The sequence below is a fragment of the Bos mutus genome, chromosome 6 (genome assembly GCF_027580195.1).
Source record: "Bos mutus isolate GX-2022 chromosome 6, NWIPB_WYAK_1.1, whole genome shotgun sequence".
Classification (NCBI taxonomy): Eukaryota; Metazoa; Chordata; class Mammalia; order Artiodactyla; family Bovidae; genus Bos; species Bos mutus.
In genome coordinates this window covers 17,757,955-17,781,165 of record NC_091622.1, presented here as the reverse complement: position 1 = coordinate 17,781,165, position 23,211 = coordinate 17,757,955, and positions in this window count along the sequence as shown.

The following is a 23,211-nucleotide window of genomic DNA, read 5'->3' as shown; positions in this document are numbered from 1 at the left end:
TAATCCCTCTCTTAGAAAAAAAAAAAAGATATAGCATTTTACAGATAAACAAAAGACACTGTCATTTTTAAACCAAAACATATTTAGGGGAAAAAAATGTAAGTGAAACTAATTTGCTACATATGTTTTATACATACAGTACATAAGGGGGTTTCTCCAACGCCATATGGAAAGCATCTGAACTTGTAAGACAATGACCTTCATAAATCACTCTAGGCTCCAACTCCAAATTATGTCTTGTTCCCTCACTCATGGGATAGTCACTATATCTCATATAAATTCATTATGTTATATGTGCACAATAATCTATCTCTACCTTTATAAGGAATGATGTCATAAGACACAGGCAAGGTTTTTTTACAAAAGGGAACAAGTTCCCCCACCAGATGGGCCTACATACAGTACTGCTTCTACAAACACAATAGGTTTCATAATGCAAAGTTATCCACTTTGCTCAAAGGAAATACAAATTAATGGAGAAAGAAATGAGCAGTCTAAGAACAAAATTTTTCTGAGCCTTCCTAGTTTCCTCTTATCTGAGGTAAATGTAAAATAAAACACTGTATATCATTTCACATACTTTGCTTTTACCTATTGCCCGTGTATATTCATTAAAAGGGAACCTATGTTCTCCATAGTAATTTCTGTGCATACTGAATCACTAGCTATGGTACTAACAGATTTTTCTCTAGGTAAATGTCTCACCACGACAAAGGCAAGAACTTAAATTTAAACTTCATTTAAAGTTTAAGGGAACAGCAAGTTTTTGCCTCCTACTAATGGAAGAGAAAAAGAAAATAGGTCCTCTCTACCCTCTAGCCTCTTTTCCCATAGAAAGTGGCCTTCTACCAACTTTCCTTTTGATTAAATCTTTCTTCAATTAGTTGAATAATGCAGGTTTATCTGTTCCCTTATTCAGTTCCAATCTCTTGGAGAAATAGGTACTAAGTTAAGACAAATACAACTGCTTCGTTCTTCTTCTTTAAGAATTAAGAATATTAAATCCATAATCTGAGATGAAAACTATAGGAACCATGTGTAAATACAAAAGGACTACTTTTCCATCCTTTCAATAGTCTCATTCTCCACTATTCTAGCTCTCTCTCTTACTCTAGACCAGGGATCAAGCACATATCTTAAAGGCATGAAGAGGACAGGCCTAAGGCCACAAATACACCTCCTGAATGAAAAAAGTGAACATTAATGGCTAGAATAGGGAGCTATTATGAGAATGACAACGTGGAGAAATGATGCCCCACAGAAAGTGGGCAGCTCTAAAACACTGTTGCAAGTCAGAATTGCTTTGGGGGTGGAAAAAACACTATATGTGCCAACCATGCACAAGTTGAAATATTATGTCTATGGGCTTGTTCAGGCCCATAAAACAAAAGTGTATGCCCCAAGTTAGAAAGCCATATTTGCTGACGGAAGAAAGTATAGCTGGAAACACAAGATCCCAATTAACTGATCATTAAATAATGCTGGATGTTGTTATAAATATCTGAAAAGATCAATAATGACAAGGCAGTAGACTATAATAGCATAAAAATATGAGTAATTTTTACCTTTAATATTGAAATTTTCCATGAGACTATAAGGAGCAAAATATTTAATACTAAATTCATGGTTGGATTTATCATCTACTGTTTTTAAATATCAGATTAAGACATTTAGAACCCCTAATTACAGAAAGAATCCTGAAAAACTCATATGATTACACACACAGAGTACTAAATGTAAGGAAATGCCATACAATCTGATTTTATTTTTTTTACTGTTATAATTTTGCTAGTTCTCTGAAAAAATAAAATTTCCAAAAAATAAATGTCCTTAATGCCCTTGTTTTGTTCAATCACTTGCCAGAAATTCAGTAACTGTTAGGAAGAAACAAGTCTGCACATAAATGCTATATTAAAAATTATCTTATAAAGATTCCAGCCCTATTAGGAGGAATTTAACAGTATAATTACATTATAGAATATCATCATTTCTTTTTGAATAATTTTATTTTAATCACTGGGTATACATTTATAAGATCAGGTCATTCAATGTATATAGCTACACATATTTTCATAAATAATTCCATATTTTACTTTACTTTCATAAATTGCTACCACTTTTAAACACTGGATAAAATCACTGCATCTTCCTCCATTATAGTCATTAGGGAGTAATAGGGTTAAGAATTATTATACCTTCATCAAAAATAACTAGAAAGTTAGACAAAATAATGAAACAACTGTTTTCAAACAAGGATGACAATGTAGGATTCTGATTCCTTAGAAAAGGGAAACAAAGGAGGTGATCTTACAATTTCCCATATTTGACTGGGGAAAATTTTCAGACCATAGGCTAGGATGGCAGAATGCAAACAGGGCCTCGGAGTCTTGCTGAATTAAGGAGACAAATCAGAGTTCAGAGAAGCTAAAATATCTAAAATGTAGAGGATAGAATAGAGAAAATTTAAAGTTCTAGAAATCTAATTAAGAGTTCCCCAAGACTTTGGCTGAGTAACACATTTTGGTGCCCACCAGACAGATAGTCATCATGAAGAATTCCGCAATTCAGAATGAAGAGACCTCATTACATACAATGGGAATTGAGCAGACATCCCAAAGATTACACCTCAGTAGAAAGGATTAACTAGCCACAGAATAAAGTCTACTTCATACTTGCCCTAAAGACTTGAAAGAATCAACGTAATCCACACGTATCCTAACTGTCAGCCAGAACAAACTCCAACAGTATTTAAAGACCACAGAGTGGTCATCATTAAAATGTCTAAAAATAACAAATGCTGGAGAGGGTGAGGAGAAAAGGGAATCGTCTTAAGTTCTTGGTAGGAATGTAAACTGGTACAGCCACTGTGGAGAATAGTGTGGAGCTTCCTCAAAAAACTAAAAATAGAGTTGTCATATGATCCAGCAATCTCACTCCTAGGCATATGTCCAGACAAAACGATAATTTGAAAACATAAATGCACCCCAATATGCATAGCAGTATTATTTCCAATAGCCAAAACATGGAAACAACCTAAATGTCCATCAACAGAGGAATGAATAAAGAAGATGCAGTGTATATATACAACAGAATACTACTTAACCATCAAAAATGAAATAATGCCACATGCAGCAGCAGGGATGGACCTAGAGATTATCATAAGCAAGTCAGAAAGATAAAGACAAATACCATATGGTATCACATATGTGGAATCTAAAACATGACACAAATCAACATATCTACAAAGTAAAAACAGACTCACAGAGAACAGACCTGTGGTTGCCAAGGGAGGAGGAGGATGGGGGACGGAAGGACCGGAAGTTTGGGATTAGCACAGGCAAATTTATATACAGTATGGATAAACAACAGGGTTATATTGTATTACACAGGGAACTATATTCAATATCCCCTGATAAACCATAATGGAAAAGAATGTGAATATATATAGGCATATATATATAACTGAATCACTGCTACATGAAAGAAACTAACACTGTTCATCTACAGTTCAATAAAAAATATTTAAAGGTCACAAGAAAATTAAGCAGTCAACATCAAGACTTCACAATGTCTGACATCCAAGAAAAACATTTTTAGACGTGGAAAAAGAATTTCTAGACATATGAAAAAAAATCAACAGAAATATAAGCAGACATGACAGAGATGACAGAATTACCAAACACAGTTAAAATGGCTAGTTTCAATACGTTCAAAGATTTAAAAGACATTATGGCTATAGTAAGAAAACAAATGAAACATGAATAGAACTTCTAGATACAAAAAATACAGTATCTAAAATAAAAATAGACACAGTTGAACAAAAGATGAATGAACTTGAAGATTAAACAATAGAAACTATCCAGGTGAAATCCACAGAGGAAAAAAAGACTAGAAAAGAAAGGTAGTGGGGAAAGCCATAGTTACCTGAAGGACAATATCAACTGTTCTAACCTATGTATAACCGGAAACATAATTATACAACAAAGTAGGAGAGGGATGGAATAGATGAAAAACTAATGGCTATACACTTTCTTCTAATTTAATGAAATCTAGAAATGCAAAATTTCTAGAACTCAACAACTCCTAAACAGGATAAGCACAAAGAAAACCACCAAGGCACATAATCAAATTATTGAAAAGCAGACATAAAAGGACAATCTTAAAGCAGCAGGGAGGAAAGGGGCATATTACATATAGAGAATCAAAAATTAAAATAATTACAGAATTCCTGTTGCAAACTATGCAAGCTAGAAGACAATAGAAGGGCATCTTTAAAGTGCAGAGCCAGGGCAGGTGGTAGATTCAACATAGAATCCTATACTCAGCAAAGTCATTTGAGAGAACTTCTTGCTAGTGAACTCTCACAGCAAGTAATTGTTAAAGGAAGTTTTCAGGCCAAAGGAAGACGATATCAGATAGAAACTCACGTCTGTTTAAGTGAATGAAGGATACCAGAAATGATAAATATGTAAGGATAAAAAGACATTTCTCTCATTTTAAAAAATTTCCTTAAAAGTTAAAATGATTATTTACTGAAAAAATAATATATTGTGTTGTTTATAAGATATATGGAGAGAAAATTATTAGAATAGTAGCACAAAGGATGGGAAGGGAAATAAAATACTTGGAGATACTGCAGGTTCCGGTCCAGACTCTTGCAATAATGCAGATACTGCAATAAAGTGAGTCACATGAATTTTTTAATTTCACGACTTAGCGACTTCACTTTCACTTTTCACTTTCATGCATTGAAGAAGGAAATGGCAACCCACTCCAGTGCTTTTGCATGGAGAATCCAGGGACGGGGGAGCATGGTGGGCTGCCGTCTATGGGGTCGCACAGGGTCAGACACGACTGAAGCAACTTAACAGCAGCAGCAGCAGCAATGCATACAAAAGTTATGTTTTCACTATGTTGTACTATGTTATGTGTGCAAAACCATTATGTCTGCAAAAGAGAATGCACATACTTTAAAACACTTTAGTGTTACCATCTTTCTAAATTCCATATTTATGCGTTAGTATACTGTATTGGTGTTTTTCTTTCTGGCTTACTTCACTCTGACACATATATATGGAATTTAGAAAGATGGTAACAATAACCCTGTATACAAGACAGCAAAAGAGACACTGATGTATAGAACAGTCTTGTGGACTCTGTGGGAGAGGGAGAGGGTGGGATGATTTGGGAGAATGGCATTGAAACATGAATAATATCATATATGAAACGAGTCGCCAGTCCAGGTTCGATGCATGATACTGGATGCTTGGGGCTGGTGCACTGGGATGACCCAGAGGGATGGTACAGGAGGGAGGGGGAGGAGGGTTCAGGATGGGGAACACGTGTATACCTGTGGCAGATTCATGTTGATATATGACAAAACCAATACAGTATTGTAAAGTTAAAAAATGATATTAATAATTTTTTGAAATAAAGATGAAAAAGGGAAAAAAAAACTTTAGTGTTAAAAAAAAGTGCTAACCATCATCTGAGCCTTCATTGAGCGTAATCATCTTGCAATAATAACATCAAAGATAATTCAGTTCAGTTCAGTTCAGTCGCTCAGTCATGTCCAACTGTTTGCGACCCCATGAATCGCAGCACGCCAGGCCTCCCTGTCCATCACCAACTCCCGGAGTTCACTCAGACTCACAGCCATCAAGTCAGTGATGCCATGCAGTCATCTCATCCTCTGTCGTCCCCTTCTCCTCCTGCCCCCAATCCCTCCCAGCATCACAGTCTTTTCCAATGAGTCAACTCTTCACATGAGGTGGCCAAAGTACTGGAGTTTCAGCTTTAGTATCATTCCCTACAAAGAAATCCCAGGGCTGATCTCCTTCAGAATGGACTGGTTGGATCTCCTTGCAGTCCAAGGGACTCTCAAGAGTCTTCTCCAACACCACAGTTCAAAAGCATCAATTCTTTGGCGCTCAGCTTTCTTCACAGTCCAACTCTCACATCCATACATGACCACTGGAAAAACCACAGCCTTGACTAGATGGACCTTTGTTGGCAAAGTAATGTCTCTGCTGTTCAATATGCTATCTAGGTTGGTCATAACTTTCCTTCCAAGGAGTAAGCGTCTTTTAATTTCATGGCTGCAGTCACCATCTGCAGGGATTTTGGAGCCCCCAAAAATAAAGTCTGCCACTGTTTCCCCATCTATTTCCCATGAAGTGATGGGACCAGATGCCATGATCTTTGTTTTCTGAATGTTGAGCTTTAAGCCAACTTTTTCACTCTCCTCTTTCACTTTCATCAAGAGGCTTTTGAGTTCCTCTTCACTTTCTGCCATAAGGGTGGTGTCATCTGCATATCTGAGGTTATTGATATTTCTCTTGGCAATCTTGATTCCAGCTTGTGCTTCTTCCAGCCCAGCGTTTCTCATGATGTACTCTGCATATAAGTTAAATAAGCAGGGTGATGATATACAGCCTTGACGTACTCCCTTTCCTATTTGGAACCAGTCTGTTGTTCCATGTCCAGTTCTAACTGTTGCTTCCTGACCTGCATATAGGCTTCTCAAGAGGCAGGTCAGGTGCTCATAGTCACACCATAACAAATATACTAATGAAAAAGCTTGAAAATTCTGAGAATTACCAAAGCATGGTACAGAGACACAAAGTAAGCAAATGCTACTGGAAAATTGCACCAATATACTTGCTTGAAGCAGGGCTATCACAAACCATCAATTTGCTTTAACAAATACAGGCATTATCTACAAAGTACAATAAAGCAAGGTGAAATAAAATGAGATATGCCTATATACAGTTATAAGCTTCCTGTATAATTTATAAATTGATTTAGTATTTTTGAAGGAAAACTGTAATAAGTTAAAGATGCCTATTATAAATCTGAGAGAAATTGCTTTAAAAAATCAAGATACAGTTAATATGAAAATGGGAATTAAAACAAATAGAGTATTAAAAATATGGAATAATCAAAAATCAAAAGAGGGAAGTAATAAAGAACATATGGAGATGAGATTTACAGAAAACAAATAGCAAGGTGGATAACTTAAACCAAATTATATTAATAATTACATTAAATAATCTTAAATCTTCTAGTTAAAAGACAAAGATGGTCAGACTGGATAAAACAGAAAGACTTTGGCTGTATGCTATCTCCTAGAAACCTGCTATAAACATAAAAATACAACCATTCTAGAAAAAATTAAAGGATGGAAAAGGATATAAAATGGTGATGCTACTCATAAGAAAACTACAGTAGCTCTATTAATATCAGACAAAATTGACTTCGCAACAAGGAATGTTACTAGGGATAAGGGGGAGCATTTTATTGTGATAAAGGAGCCAAATCATCTAGAACATATAGCACTTCATTAAAGAAATAGAAAGTCAGTAGAGATACAAATGCCAGCTACTTTCATTTACAATTTTCTTTTTTGTTGTTGTTATTGATATTTTATTTTATTTTTTATTTTATTTTATTTTTTGCAGTGCTGTAGGGCTCTTTATTTTATTTTTTAACTTTACAATATTGTATTGGTTTTGCCATACATCAACATGAATCCGCCACAGGTATACACGTGTTCCCCATCCTGAGCCCTCCCTCCTCCTCCCTCCCCGTACCATCCCTCTGAGTCGTCCCAGTGCACCAGCCCCAAGCATTCAGTATCATTCATTGAACCTGGACTGGCAACTCGTTTCATATATGATATTATTCATGTTTCAATGCCATTCTCCCAAATCATCCCACCGTCTCCCTCTCCCACAGAGTCCACAAGACTGTTCTATACATCAGTGTCTCTTTTGCTGTCTCATATACAGGGTTATTGTTACCATCTTTACAATGTTCTGACCTGTCATTTATTCTATCCTCTTCAGCCATCTCCTTGGCTTTACTAGTTATCTCCCCCACTGTCCTGTTTCTTCCATTGCTAACTTATTTAGTCAAAAACAAGTTCAGGACGTTTCCATCCTAAAATAAACTTTTTTTTCCTTGACCCTATTTTTTTTTTTTAATCTGAGGCCCTTTATCTTCCCTTTCCCTTCATAATCAAGTTTTCTTATAGAGCATCCTAGGACTTCTGGACGTCCCCTGGTGTCTATACAGACAAAAGCAGACCCTTCCATCACACACCCAGCAATGGCAGCAGCAGTGACTGTTACTGCAGCCTTAGCTGCTGGAACCAAGACTGCCAGGAGAATTAGCAATAACCTTAGATATGCAGAAGACACCACCCTTATGGCAGAAAGCGAAGAGGAACTAAAGAGCCTCCTGATGAAAGTGAAACAGAAGAGTGAAAAAGCTGGCTTACAACTTCACATTCAAAAAATGAAGATCATCCCATCACTTCACGGCAAATAGATGGGGAAACAATGGAAACAGTGACAGAGTTTATTTTCTTGGGCTCCAAAATCACTGTGGATGGTGACAGTAGCCATGTAATTAAAAGACACTTGATCCTTGGAAAAGAAGCAATGACAAACCTAGACAATGTGTTAAAAAGCAGAAACATTACTTTTCTTACAAAGGTCCGTATAATCAAAGCTATGATTTTCCTAGTAGTCATGTACGGATGGGAGAGTTGGACAATAAAAAGGCTGAGTGCCGAAGAATTGATGCCTTTGAACTGTGGTGCTGGAGAAGACTCTTCAGAGTCCCTTGGACTGCAAGGAAATCAAACCAATCAATCCTAAAGGAAATCAGTCCTGAATATCCATTGAAAGGACTGATGCTGAAGCTCCAATACTTTGGCCACCTGATGCGAAGAGCTGACTCATTCGAAAAGACCCTGATGCTGGGAAAGATTGAAGGCAGGAGAAGAAGGGGATGACAGAGAACGAGATGGTTGGATGGCATCACTGACTCAATGAACATGAGTTTGAGTAAACTCCAGGAGATGGTGAAGCACAGGAAAGCATGGTGTGCTGCAGTCCATAGGGTCGCAAAGAGTGGGACACGACTGAGCGACTGAATAACAACAGCTGCTGAGAAGGATAAAGCGCTTCCCTTCTGATGAGGCTAACTCTGGTTCCTATTAGCTGCAGATGTGCTCTGCTGGTTCACTCTCCTTTGTTCAAAATTTAAATGAATACTTACACAATCATAACAACTGAAAATTTGGTTACAATTTTAAGTCTAGAAGCTTTACTAACTTATTGCTACTTAGGGGGCCATCTAAGGAGAATTTCTTATCTGGGACTTCAACCAGGAAAAAAATTAAACCCCAGGTCCAGAAGGATATTCCCAGGATTTCATCCAACAAAATTCTTCACTTTTAGATCTTCAACAAAATTATTTCCTTGCTCACACGCCAACTACTTTTCATGGAAACCACTTTCACATTTCAGTAGTGGACTCTTTATTGCTAAAGTCAATGACCTATTTTTGTCTTCATTCTACTAGACCCCCTTCATAAGTCTCCCACCATCTAATTCTAAAAACACACACCTCCATTAGCAGAAGTAGACTGATCACAAAGATAGCAAAGAATAAGCTTCAAGGCCCTCCACACTACAGAGGAGTAGCGTGCTGGGAGGAGCCCTAGTAAGTTTTTCACATGATCATATGTTTTCCCACTCAAAAAAGTGAGCTATTTAACCTCAATTAGGATTACTGTCTCTAGCCACACTGACTCCCACCCCCTCCAAAACATCCCCCTCATATTAGATGGCATTTGAATAACCAAAGACATTTTGGGGATCCAGCTAATGAGAAGTTCAGTTGGAAACATATTTTGTTTAGGTTTAGAAGGATGTATTTTTGTGGTTGTCAATCAGTTTAAGGTATAATTAGTTACTAACATTGATTTTATAGACTAGTAAATGGTAGGGATGGAATTCAAACCAAAGATTATCTGACTGTAATATTAATCTTAACCAAATAGAATATCACTTTTCAATTTTTTTGTGATCCACCTTCAGGTCCCTTATTCTTTAACTTAGTTTTCCCTCTGCTTCTCATCAGAATCTGATAGTCTATTCTCAGATACATGCTAAAATGTGATACCTTTTCCCTCGTCTTTTCCAGGCCTCAACACAATTTTCCAGTTTTATCACCCACTGCCATCCTGTGTGTTCACTACACTCTATCCAAATTCATCCCCTATCTTTGCTAGGCCACATCTTTGCTCATGTTCTTACCCTAGCCTGAAATGTCCTTGTTCAATCACATCTGTACTCATTTCTTTTTAATTTCCTGCTAATTTAACAGGAAAAATTAATTTCAAGGAAAATAACATAGAATAATATGTCACTACAATGGATCACAATAAACTGTGGAAAATTCTGAAAGAGATGGGAATACCAGACCACCTGACCTGCCTCTTGAGAAACCTGTATGCAGGTCAGGAAGCAACAGTTAGAACTAGACATGGAACAACAGACTGGTTCCAAATAGGAAAGGGAGTATGTCAAGGCTGTACATTGTCACCCTGCTTATTTAACTTATATGCAGAGTACATCATGAGAAATGCTGGGCTGGAAGAAGCACAAGCTGGAATCAAGACTGCAGGGAGAAATATCAATAATCTCAGATATGCAGATGACAACATCCTTATGGCAGAAAGTGAAGAGGAACTAAAAAGCTTCTTGATGAAAGTGAAAGTGGAGAGTGAAAAAGTTGGCTTAAAGCTCAACATTCAGAAAACAAAGATCATGGCATCTAGTCCCATCACTTTATGGGAAATCGATGGGGAAACAGTGTCAGACTTTATTTTTTGGGGCTCCAAAATCACTGCAGATGGTGACTGCAGCCATGAACTTAAAAGACGCTTACTCCTTGGAAGGAAGGTTATGACCAACCTAAATAGCATATTGAAAAGCAGAGACATTACTTTGCCAACAAAGGTCCGTCTAGTTATGCTATGGTTTTTCCAGTGGTCATGTATTGATGTGAGAGTTGGACTATAAAGAAAGCTGAGGACCAAAGAATTGGTGCTTTTGAACTGTGGTGTTAGAGAAGACTCTTGAGAGTCCCTTGGACTGCAAGGAGATCCAACCAGTCCATTCTGAAGGAGATCAGCCCTGGGATTTCTTTGGAAGGAATGATGCTAAAGCTGAAACTCCAGTACTTTGACCACCTCATGCGAAGAGTTGACTCACTGGAAAAGACTGTGATGCTGGGAGGGATTGGGGGCAGGAGGAGAAGGGGACAACAGAGGATGAGATGGCTGGATGGCATCACTGACTCGATGGATGTGAGTCTGGGTGAACTCTGGGAGTTGTTGATGGACAGGGAGGCCTGGCGTGCTGCGATTCATGGGGTCACAAAGAGTCGGACACAACTGAGCGACTGAACTGAACTGACAATGAAGAAAACTTTGACAACCAACTGGTAAATTTATGTTAATTCAAGCAGTTTAAGATTGGTATTTCTTCATGTTATTTCTTCATGCTGTGTAACACATCATCTTAAAACTTACTAGTACAAAACAGTTTTTTTAATGTGGATTAGGACCGTGAACTGGCACAGTAAGGACGTCTGCTCTCTGTTTCACCATAAGTGGGACCTCAGATAGAAAGATTCAAATGGCAGGGGCTAGAATTATCTGTAGGCTCCTTTATTCTATGTCTACCACCTAAGATGGGATGATTTCAAAACAGGACTCATCTGAGATTGTCAAAGAACCCACACACTGCTTCACCACATGTCTTGAGTTTCCCCAGAGGACAGTGAGTGCCTTCTGTGTAATCAGATTCCTAACACTGGGAATAGGACTCCAACATCAAGTATTCCTGTAACCAAGCAGGGAAGTGCATGACCTTTTTTGACCCAATGGCAGAAGTGACATAGCTTCATTTTCTTTTTTTTTTTAATATAAATTTATTTATTTTAATTGGAGGTTAATTACTTTGCAATATTGTATTGGTTTTGCCATACATCAACATGAATCCACCACAGGTATACATGTGTTCCCCATCCTGAACCCTCCGCCCTCCTCCCTCCCCATACCAACCCTCTGGGTCGTCCCAGTGCACCAGCCCCAAGCATCCACTATCATGCATCGAACCTAGACTGGTGACACATTTCATATATGATATTATACATGTTTCAATGCCATTTTCCCAAATCATCCCCACCCTCCCTCTGCCACAGAGTCCAAAAGACTGTTCTATACATCTGTGTCTCTTTTGCTGTCTCGCATACAGGGTTATCATTACCATCTTTCTAAATTTCATATATATGTGTTGGTATACTGTATTGGTGTTTTTCTTTCTGGCTTACTTCACTCTGTATAATCGGCTCCAGTTTCATCCACCTCATTAGAACTGATTCAAATGTATTCTTTTTACTGTACACTATTGAATAAAACAGATACAAAAGCCTGCCCCAATTCAAAAGGAAGGGATATAACTCCACCTCTAAATGGGAGATGAGATAAAGAAATTGTGCCCATGTTTTGAAATTGCCACAGGAGCCACATAGGAATACTTTAAATGCCCTGATATCTTCATCTTCACATGTGAAATAAACTTTACATGTGAAAGAATTCCTCCCAAATGTAATAATTCTAAAAATGGATTTGCCATTACCAATAATAATAAACTGAAATTCATAATAAAAATCTCTAAAAGTAAATCAATGATAAATCATTAAAAATTAAAACTGAGCTTTTATTAACCATCTTAAAGACTGAATTATTTTCTCCTTATTCTGGAGAGAAGGCAATCAAATATTGCACAGTAAAGAAAGCATAAGGAAAACAGAGGTGTTAATAACTTACTAATAAAAATGTCATATTAGATATTATGATACTCTTGGTATTTATTTTCTCTTTATAAATAAACATCTACTTTGTACCAAATTTGTATTTACTAATTAAATAAGCTTCAATTATTTATAACTCAATAAACTTCAGGCTCCTCAGAACCTGTATCTTCCAGATTTTGTATTTCCTTGATATTAATATCACTCTCTTTTTAGTGTTTCCCACCTCTGTGGCAATGTCTGCTTACGCTCTACATTCCTCTCCCTCTACCCTCCTTATTAATATTGGTAACCCTCGGGATTCTGAGGGAGACCCTTATCGCCTTTTCCAACAACACACTGCTAGCAATCTCATGGGACTGGAATGCAAAAGTAGGAAGTCAAGAAACACCTGGAGTAACAGGCAAATTTGGCCTTGGAATACGGAATGAAGCAGGGCAAAGGCTAATAGAGTTTTGCCAAGAAAATGCACTAGTCATAGCAAACACCCTCTTCCAACAACACAAGAGAAGACTCTACACATGGACATCACCAGATGGTCGACACCGAAATCAGATTGATTACATTCTTTGCAGCCAAAGTTGGAGAAGCTCTATACAGTCAACAAAAACAAGACCAGGAGCTGACTGTGGCTCAGATCATGAACTCCTTATTGCCAAATTCAGACTGAAATTGAAGAAAGTAGGGAAAACCACTAGACCATTCAGGTATGACCTAAATCAAATCCCTTATGATTATACAGTGGAAGTGAGAAATAGATTTAAGGGACTAGATCTGATAGATAGAGTACCTGATGAACTATGGAATGAGGTTTGTGACATTGTACAGGAGACAGGGATCAAGACCATCCCCAAGAAAAAGAAATGCAAAAAGGCAAAATGGCTGTCTGGGGAGGCCTTACAAATAGCTGTGAAAAGAGAAGTGAAAAGCAAAGGAGAAAAGGAAAGATATAAGCATCTGAATGCAGAGTTCCAAAGAATAGCAAGAAGAGACAAGAAAACCTTCTTCAGCGATCAATGCAAAGAAATAGAGGAAAACAACAGAATGGGAAAGACCAGAGATCTTTTCAAGAAAACTAGAGATACCAAGGGAACATTTCATGCAAAGATGGACTCGATAAAGGACAGAAATGGTATGGACCTAACAGAAGCAGAAGATATTAAGAAGAGGTGGCAAGAATACACAGAAGAACTGTACAAAAAAGATCTTCATGACCCAGACAATCACGATGGTGTGATCACTGACCTAGAGCCAGATATCCTGGAATGTGAAGTCAAGTGGGCCTTAGAAAGCATCACTACCAACAAAGCTAGTGGAGGTGATGGAATCCCAGTTGAGCTATTTCAAATCCTGAAAGATGATGCTGTGAAAGTGCTGCACTCAATATGCCAGCAAGTTTGGGAAACTCAGCAGTGGCCACAGGACTGGAAAAGGTCAGTTTTCATTCCAATCCCAAAGAAAGACAATGCCAAAGAATGCTCAAACTACCGCACAATTGCACTCATCTCACATGCTAGTAAAGTAATGCTCAAAATTCTCCAAGCCAGGCTTCAGCAATACATGAACCATGAACTTCCAGATGTTCAAGCGGGTTTTAGGAAAGGCAGAGGAACCAGAGATCAAATTGCCAACATCCACTGGATCATCAAAAAAGCAAGAGTTTCAGAAGAACATCTATTTCTGCTTTATTGATTATGCCAAAGCCTTTGACTGTGTGGATCACAATAAACTGAGGAAAATTCTGAAAGAGATGGGAATACTAGACCACCTCATCTGCCTCTTGAGAAATTTGTATGCAGGTCAGGAAGCAACAGTTAGAACTGGACATGAAACAACAGACTGGTTCCAAATAGGAAAAGGAGTACGTCAAGGCTGTATATTGTCACCCTGCTTATTTAACTTATATGCAGAATACGTCATTAGAAACGCTGGGCTGGAAGAACCACAAGCTGGAATCAAGATTGCCCGGAGAAATATCAATAACCACAGATATGCAGATGACACCACCCTTATGGCAGAAAGTGAAGAGGAACTAAAAAGCCTCTTGATGAAGGTGAAAGATGAAAGTGAAAAAGTTGGCTTAAAGCTCAACATTCAGAAAATGAAGATCATAGCATCTGGCCCCATCACTTGATGGGAAATAGATGGGGAAACAGTGGAAACAGTGGCAGACTTTATTTTTGGGGGCTCCAAAATCCCTGCAGATGGTGACTGCAGCCATGAAATTAAAAGACACTTACTCCTTGGAAGAAAAGTTATGACCAACCTAGATAGCATATTCAAAAGCAGAGACGTTACTTTGCCAACAAAGGTCCATCTAGTCAAGGCTGTGGTTTTTCCTGTGGTCATGTATGGATGTGAGAGTTGGACTATGAAGAAAGCTGAGCACGAAGAATTGACACTTTTGAACTGTGGTGTTGGATAAGACTCTTGAGAGTCCCTTGGACTGCAAGGAGATCCAACCAGTCTATTCTGAAGGAGATCAGCCCTGGGATTTCTTTGGAAGGAATGATGCTAAAGCTGAAACTCCAGTACTTTGGCCACCTCATGTGAAGAGTTGACTCATTGGAAAAGACTCTGATGCTGGGAGGGATTGGGGGCAGGAGGAGAAAGGGATGACAGAGGATGAGATGAATGGATGGCATCACTGACTCGATGGATGTGAGTCTGGGTGAACTCTGGGAGTTGTTGATGGACAGGGAGGCCTGGTGTGCTGCCATTCATGGGGTCGCAAAGAGTCAGACACGACTGAGCGACTGAACTGAACTGTAAGCTAAAAGGCTCCTAAATGTACATTAACCAAGCAGCACTCCTGGGGTATAATCCTGTTACAGCTTTATGTTGGTATCCCCTGTCCCCTTAAACCTTCTCTGCGGATGGTGATAGCCCTTACCCTGACTCTGATGGGAGCTTCAAGTCCTCAAGATTTTTTAGATCGCATGATATAGATTTCAGAAATTAAGAATCTCAGACCAATCAAACTCAGGACTCCAAACTTGATGTCACTTAGAAACTATTCCTCTTCCCCCACCTGGGGATGGCTATACATCTGTCATCTGCCCTAGAAAAACAGGGCCTTTTTTGTCCTTTCCCAGCAGAGTATGTCCCAGTAGGGGTCAGCGGGATAGGAAATACAATGACATCTGTCACTGTAAGAGGTTTCTCATTACCCCTTGGACCTGGCAGATGCTCACAGGGGAGTCTTTCTCTCATGTGTACCCTGGTGACTTCTTCCAACATTTCTGTTAGGTCTTGCAAACTGCATTCTTGTAATGATAGGCAATGCCTGTCCTTCACATGGCTGCCCCAGACATCCTTGACTTCAGTCTCCACAGCCTCTTACCAGGAAGCCATTAGCCCAAGAGCCCACTCTCTTGGTCAGGATTTCTTTCCAAAACACCTAAGGCTGGCTTTTCCTACTAAAGGTTACACATGTAACCATCCCTGGAATACCTCTGACCCTCCATCAGGGAAATGCAGTGGCAAATGGTTGGCTGGCGGATACGAGCTATTCCAACCTTTTCATGAAGTTCATGTCAATCACTGCATCCCTAAGTTCCCCATTTTCTGGGCACTTACAGAAGCTCTCCATGTGGTCCCAGTGAAGCCCCTCTCACTGTGTATTTAGTTTAGAAGTAGCTCTGGTCCCCAGCTACAATGCTAGGTAGAGAGAGGAGCAAGGAGGGGAACTTTATGTCACAGCTCTTCTCCCCCAAAATCCTTCCCCCATAAAAATACTGCTTTCGCTCTCTAAATCTTTTACAAATCTCTGAAGTTTGGGCATATGGTCTAGCACCCTTTTGGAATGCAGCATGTTCACTATCATGATTCAGCTTCACTTGAAAGTTAAAAATATGCTGCAGAGTCCAAAACTAAACCCAACTCCTGACTTGTTTGCCCTACCATGTTCCCCTCCGTTAGTAGCCCAATCTAGAAACCTCGATCATGCTAAAAGCCCTTCCATCACCAAAACTCAATGCTTAAATGTCAGAAATGTAAAAATTTGCACACTTTTTCCTTGCTTTGAAATTAGGAACCAATATCCTCTCATCTGGACTACTGAAAAAAACTTGGGCTCCCTCTTAATCATTTGTTCATTTGATAAACACCTGTTGAGGATCTTCTTTAGTCCATGAACTTTGGACAAAAAGATTAAAAACGCAAACATGCACTCAAGGATTTCACATGCTAGTGAAGACAATGATAATCTAACACTCATGATATATTATCATCTTATAAAACCTGAGGGCAGGACTTTTGTCTATTTTGCTCTACTCTATATCCAAGACTTAGTAAGACCTGGTACATAATAAAAATGAAATAAATAAAGAAGTAAACTGGCATTTGGACATGGATGCTGTCAGAGCACACAGTCAAGGCTTGTACATGAGATCTCACAATGAGACAGAAACCAAGGAATGAAATGCTTCAGCTGGGTCTGAGTATAAGCTTCCATTCCTGGCCAAACAAATAGAATATACAAAGACAAAGAAACTGCGAAACTGCAAACATTTCAGTATGATGTGTGTGTTGTGAAGGGAGGAAATTAGGCTTAAAGACTTTTGACAAGAGTCAGATCATAAAGAACATCCTGTGTCATGCTAAGGAGTTTGAATTGTAACTTGCAGGTGGTAGAGAGTCACTGAAGGGTCTTAAGCAAGAACATGCCCTATCAGATATCTCATTGAGAAAGCATACTCTGAAAGCCAGTTTGAAGTTGAATGGGAGGACAAGTCTGCAGATTCAGAAGCCAGCCTAATAGCAATGGTATTTGGGGGTTTTACATAATGAAATATTAATAAAGATGCTACTCATTTCTCCTTTCAAAAATTGCTCCTGAACCACAACAAGAAATAGAAACACAAACACCATTTCAACAAAACTGCATAGAACTTTGACCACAGTATAAGACAAAGGCTCCCAGATGCAGTGAATGTGACAATGAGGGGCACTCCAGGGGAAAGACATGTCTGCAGCTGCACCTCTAACAAGGCTACATAGCGATATCCTCCCAAAACAGGTGATACTCCCTAAGAGGGAGCACTAACAAGACCTTATTTATAACGATGGCAGGTGTGTGTGTGCATGGACTGGCAGAAGGACTTTCTCTGGACCCAGAAACAAACAACAACAAAAAAAACCACTACTCTCCCAGGAATGATCTACTGGTGAAGCAGAGTCAAAGAGATGGATTCTGCATGGTAAGCAGTCTTGCAGAGGCTGAGCTTTTTGGCTGGAGAGAAGAAAAAGACAGAAAGAAATCACAGAAACAACTTGAAACACAAGGAAACTGAGTAAGTATTGACATGCATGTGTGCTCACTCAGTCAGGTCTGACTCTTTGTGACCCAATGGACTGTAGCCTGCCAAGCTCCTCTGCCCATGGGATTCCCCAGGCAAGAACACTGAAGTGGGCTGCCATGCCCTCTTCCAGAGGATCTTCCTGATCCCAGGATAGAACCTGCATCTCTTGCATCTCCTGCATTGGCAGGAGGATTCTTTATCACTGAGCCTTCTGGGATGCCCAATAAGCACTGACGCCCATGTACAAAATACAATCAAAACAAGCACAACAGGATAATTATTAATAGTCAAAATTGTATTTTGTCACTCTCTGTCCATAGAGGATTAAGTGGACAAAAAAGGTAAGTATAAATAGGAATGACCTAAATAACATAAATTATTAACGTAACATAATTGTTACTCTATTGACAAGTATCCAACTTTATAAAAACCAAAGAATGTATTTTTCAACGCTAGTAGGACATCGTCAAAAAATTAACTATACATTATACCACAAAGAAATCTTTAATAAATTTCAAGAAGTAGGAAGAGTAAAGTTGAGCCTCTGGCCAAAAGCAATAAAACTAAAAACACATACGTAAATGAAAAACTCTACCACTTGCCTGTATCATTTAACATAAAATGTAAATGCAGTAATACAGGCAAAAGTTACGGTGGCCTGAAATAAGACAATGAGAAAGAGGAAGCAACCAATGATAGACCTATGCAGTCATCAGAGATGGAGCTGAAGAAGATGCGGGTTCTTTAAAAACTTCTAGGCTTTTCACTTGGGAAATGGGTGGAGCACATTGCCAATCATTAACATCAGGTACAACATGTTAGGAGAAACAGATTTTGAGGGGAAAAAAAATGAGTTCATTTTCAGCCAAATTGAGTCTGAAATGCCAACCAGACCGTAGTGGGTAAAGTTAGAACAGGTAGCTGTCAGTCTAAATCTTGAGGGGGAGAGAGAGAGAGCAAAAGATGTATATTTGGAAAAGTCTATACTGGCTGAGTGACTTTGGATTTAGGTGAGATTCCTAAGAGAGGTTTTGAGTGAAAATGTAAAAGGACATAGGAGAAAACCCTAGGGGTCACAGATGCTTAAAGGAGAGGAAAAGGACTTACGCCAGGAGCTCCAGAAATATGTTTCTCCTTTCATAACATTTATCACACTTGTAATGACTGGTTTCATGTCCATATTTCTTGCTATACTCTAAGCTTCATGAGGATTGGGATTCATTCTATAATAGTCACTGTTTTGTTCTGATTCTAACAAGGGCCCAGTAAATAGTAGGTGATCAGTAAATATTGAATTTACTGATGAATATGAATTTACTGTTGAATATGAATTTTGAAGTCAAATAATACATTAATCCAAAGTAATGCCTCCATTGGAACCCCCTTGTCCCTTACTTCCTACAGTGAATCTGATCTTTTATTCTTCTCTCTCATATATCCCTCCTTTTGTTATCTCTTCTCTTGTTCTGTGCAAGGCCTTTAAGAATAAAATTCATGAAATATTAATATTTACAAACACAGTGACCAAAAAATAAACTTGAAAACTAATATTGGGTCCAATGGGCTTTGATGGTATACTCAGACAGTTGATATAAGTAGAGAAAACCAGCCTTGAATATTCATTGGAAAGTGATGCCGAAGCTGAAGCCTTGGCCACCTGATGCAAGATCCAACTCAATGGAAAAGACCTTGATGCTGGGAAAGATTGAAGGCAGGAGAAGAAGGGGACACAACAGACGATGAGATGGTTGGATGGTATGACTGACTCAATGGACATGAGTTTGGGCAAAATCTGGGAGATAGTGAAGGACAGGGAAGCCTGGCATGCTGCAGTCCATGGAGTTGTAAAGAGTCAGACACGACTAAGGACTGAACAACAACAGAGAAAACCAGAAATTCTATTTTCATGTCATATTACCAGAACTATCATTACCAGAACTAAAATTACCAGAACTATTTTCATGTCATATTACATAGAAAATAATGCAGCATTTACGGATAAATAGAGGTGTCTGCTCATGTGCTAAGAGGAATCTGCCAATAGACTGATAAAATCAATGCACAAAAAGACCAGTTAAGCTTGTAATGCACAGTTTGTGAAGTTCTACACAGCCTTCCTTTAAGGCTTGCCCTGCATTTTGAACATTGCTGTTTCTAGAGTTTTATAAGATCTGTCAGCAGATGGTCAGGCTGTTTGTTCTTGTTAGAGAGTAAGAGGAGTGTTAACAAGAAGACTGCCTGGGTATGAATCTGGCTTTGCAACTTGCTAAGTGTGTGACCTTGGACAAGTTACTTATCTATGTATCTCAGCCTCCTCTTTTATAAAATGGGATACTGATAGAGCCTACTGCATATGGTTGCTGTGAAAAGTAAATGATTAAATGAGTTAAGATATTTGAAATGCTTAGAACAGTGCTTGACAAAAAGAAACCATGGTATCTTAACCAGCTAATTAATCACTTAACAGGAAAACTTCATCTTGCAATAACTCACAATAAGAACCTACACCATACTGCTATTCTAAAGGGATGGACATTCTCATTTAGGGATGTTTGTGCATGCAAATTTACTTGATATGATTCATAAATGAAGAAAACACTAGAGCAGCTTGGTACTCAAAGATAATTGGAAGAAAATACATAATATATAAGCTGAAATAGTCACTGAAACAGTCATTCTAATTGGTGTTCATAAATCTAAAATTTTAAATGTATTGTAAATATGGAGGAAAGAAGATAGCAGTTCACTATTCAATAAAAGTCCAAGTTTTCAAAATATTACCTTTGACAATGCAAATACTGTTTAAATTATTATTAAAATTTTTACTATAGAAAATTCCCTGGCAGTCCAGTGGTTAGGACTTGGTGCTTTCATTGCGATGGACCTGGGTTCAATCCCTGGTCAGGGAACTAACATTCCACAAGCCACATGGTGTGGCCAAAAAAATAATAATAAACTAAAAAATTAATATAGCTATTTTCACTATTCCCCTTATTCTTATCTCTGATTTATTTGTTAAATGGCCTAAAAATGACCCTTTTTAATAAAAGGGTCCATTGGACCCCGTAGATAAATAATAATGACTCAGGATTAAACTCAGGATTTAAAAGAAAATAGAAGCATTTTCTCCTTAGAGTTCGCTGTATTGCTGTATTCACTGTATTAAACAATTTGAAGGGCTGAAGAAAGCACTAAAAATAAATCTAAGTTAAGACAAAAAAGAATAAATCATCAGTTCAGAGACAAAGTTGAAAAATATGAAACGACTGAACATAATATGCCAGTGGTGACTGAATTATGATTCCATAATTCAGATCTGTCTTTGTAGAGACAACTAAGCTCATGAACCCAATTGAGCTTAAACAGTCTGAGCAAAGAGAACTCAGCCTAGGGATCTGACCAGAGGCCATCACATCGAACTCTGATAATATTTATTGACAATGTCATAGGATTAAAACTCATGAGGTTTGTTGCATGTAAAACTTCATAAGATATATAAATTACCTCTCTGAAATGAGCATTCAACAGGCTTTGTAACATGGAATTCTAATGTTAAAAACTAAATTTTATCCCTTCCCTCATTTAAATAAAGATATATCTACCTGCCAGTGTTCTTCATTGTAATGATGAAAACCAACTTTTTCTTAAGGAAAGGGAATTTATTGGAAGAGTATTGTAGGATAAGAGTGTGAACTAGAGCCTAAAGAAGCAGGTTCTAACTTTCACTAAGGGGATAATCAACAATGTAGAAAAGAAGAGGAGAGGATTCTTGAAATAAAATTAATATGCTCTCCAGGAAAATACGAAAGGCAGCTAGTGTTAACTAAAACGAGAATCTATCATGTTAAAGGAGGAAAGGAATGAAGATTAATCAAAGATATTCTAAATATGGAATCAGTAATTTCAAGAGACCATACTGCAGGTCTTCAGGATTTCATAGTCAGACTCATAAGAAGTAAACTACAGAAAGCGTGGCTCTTTGCCATTACCATAGCAGGTGAGGCAAGAACACCCTAGAGTCCAACGAGAATGAACTCCACATGAATGAGTGAGTGAAGTCAGTCAGTCATGTCCAACTCTTTGCGACCCCATGAACTGCAGCCTACCAGGCTCTTCCATCCATGGGATTTTCCAGGCAAGGATACTGGAGTGGGTCGCCATTTCCTTCCCCAGGAGATCTTCCCGACCCAGGGATTGAACCCAGGTCTCCCGCATTGTAGGCAGACACTTTACCGTCTGAGCCACCAGGGAAGTCCACATGCATCACTCTTAATTTCCCTGCTGAAGAGGCCACTAGCTCAGGCTAATTATATTATAATGAGAAAATTCACTTGGAAAATAATAATAACCTCTCCCCCTCTACCTACAGTCTTTTCTATGTCACTGAAAACATCTCCATCCTTCTAGATGTTCAAGCCAATTTATGGAATTAACCTTGATTCCTCTGATCTTTCATACTCTGCATCTCATCTATCAAAATTTCTGCTGACTACCCCCTTCAAATTATACACACCAGACCACTTATCACCTTCACTGACCACCTAGGTCTAAGGCAACATTATGTCTCAACTGCAACATCCTCTTAACAGTTCTCTCTGCTTCTATCCTTGCTCCCACCCCTGCCACCTCGGTGGCCTCTTCTCAACACTGTAGTCAAAATAACTTTTAAAATTTGTCAGAATACTTTCTCCCTGCTCAAAACCCTCTAAAGTGCACCACCCCCCGGCCTTTCACACAAAGAAAATACCAAGCTCTTACAATGGCCTCATGAATCCTACATGCCGCCCGCCATTATTTCTTCTATAGCTTTGTCCCTTGCTCACTGAGCTCTCAGCACACTGGCCTCTGTCTCACACTTACCAGAGATACTCCCATCTTTAGGTCTTTTCTCTAGTTGTTCTCACTGCCTGGAATGCTCTTCCCAAAAATATCTGTTTGGCTATCTCCTCACCTCCTTCAAAGCACTTCATTCTTTGCTCCAATGTCATCTTCTCAACAAGGCCCACCCTGATCACCTTAATCAATACTGAAACCAGTCTCCCACCAGCAGTACCTCTGAGTCCACTTGCCCTGCTCCACTTCTGTGCTCCACAACACTCCCTGATCTATAATATGCTCTATTACCTAATGTTGTCATATATAGTCACCAACTCCACTAGAAATTAAATCCCAGACAGAAGAGATTTTTGTTTTGTTCACAATGTGTCCCAAGAAAAATATTTCAATTTATTAT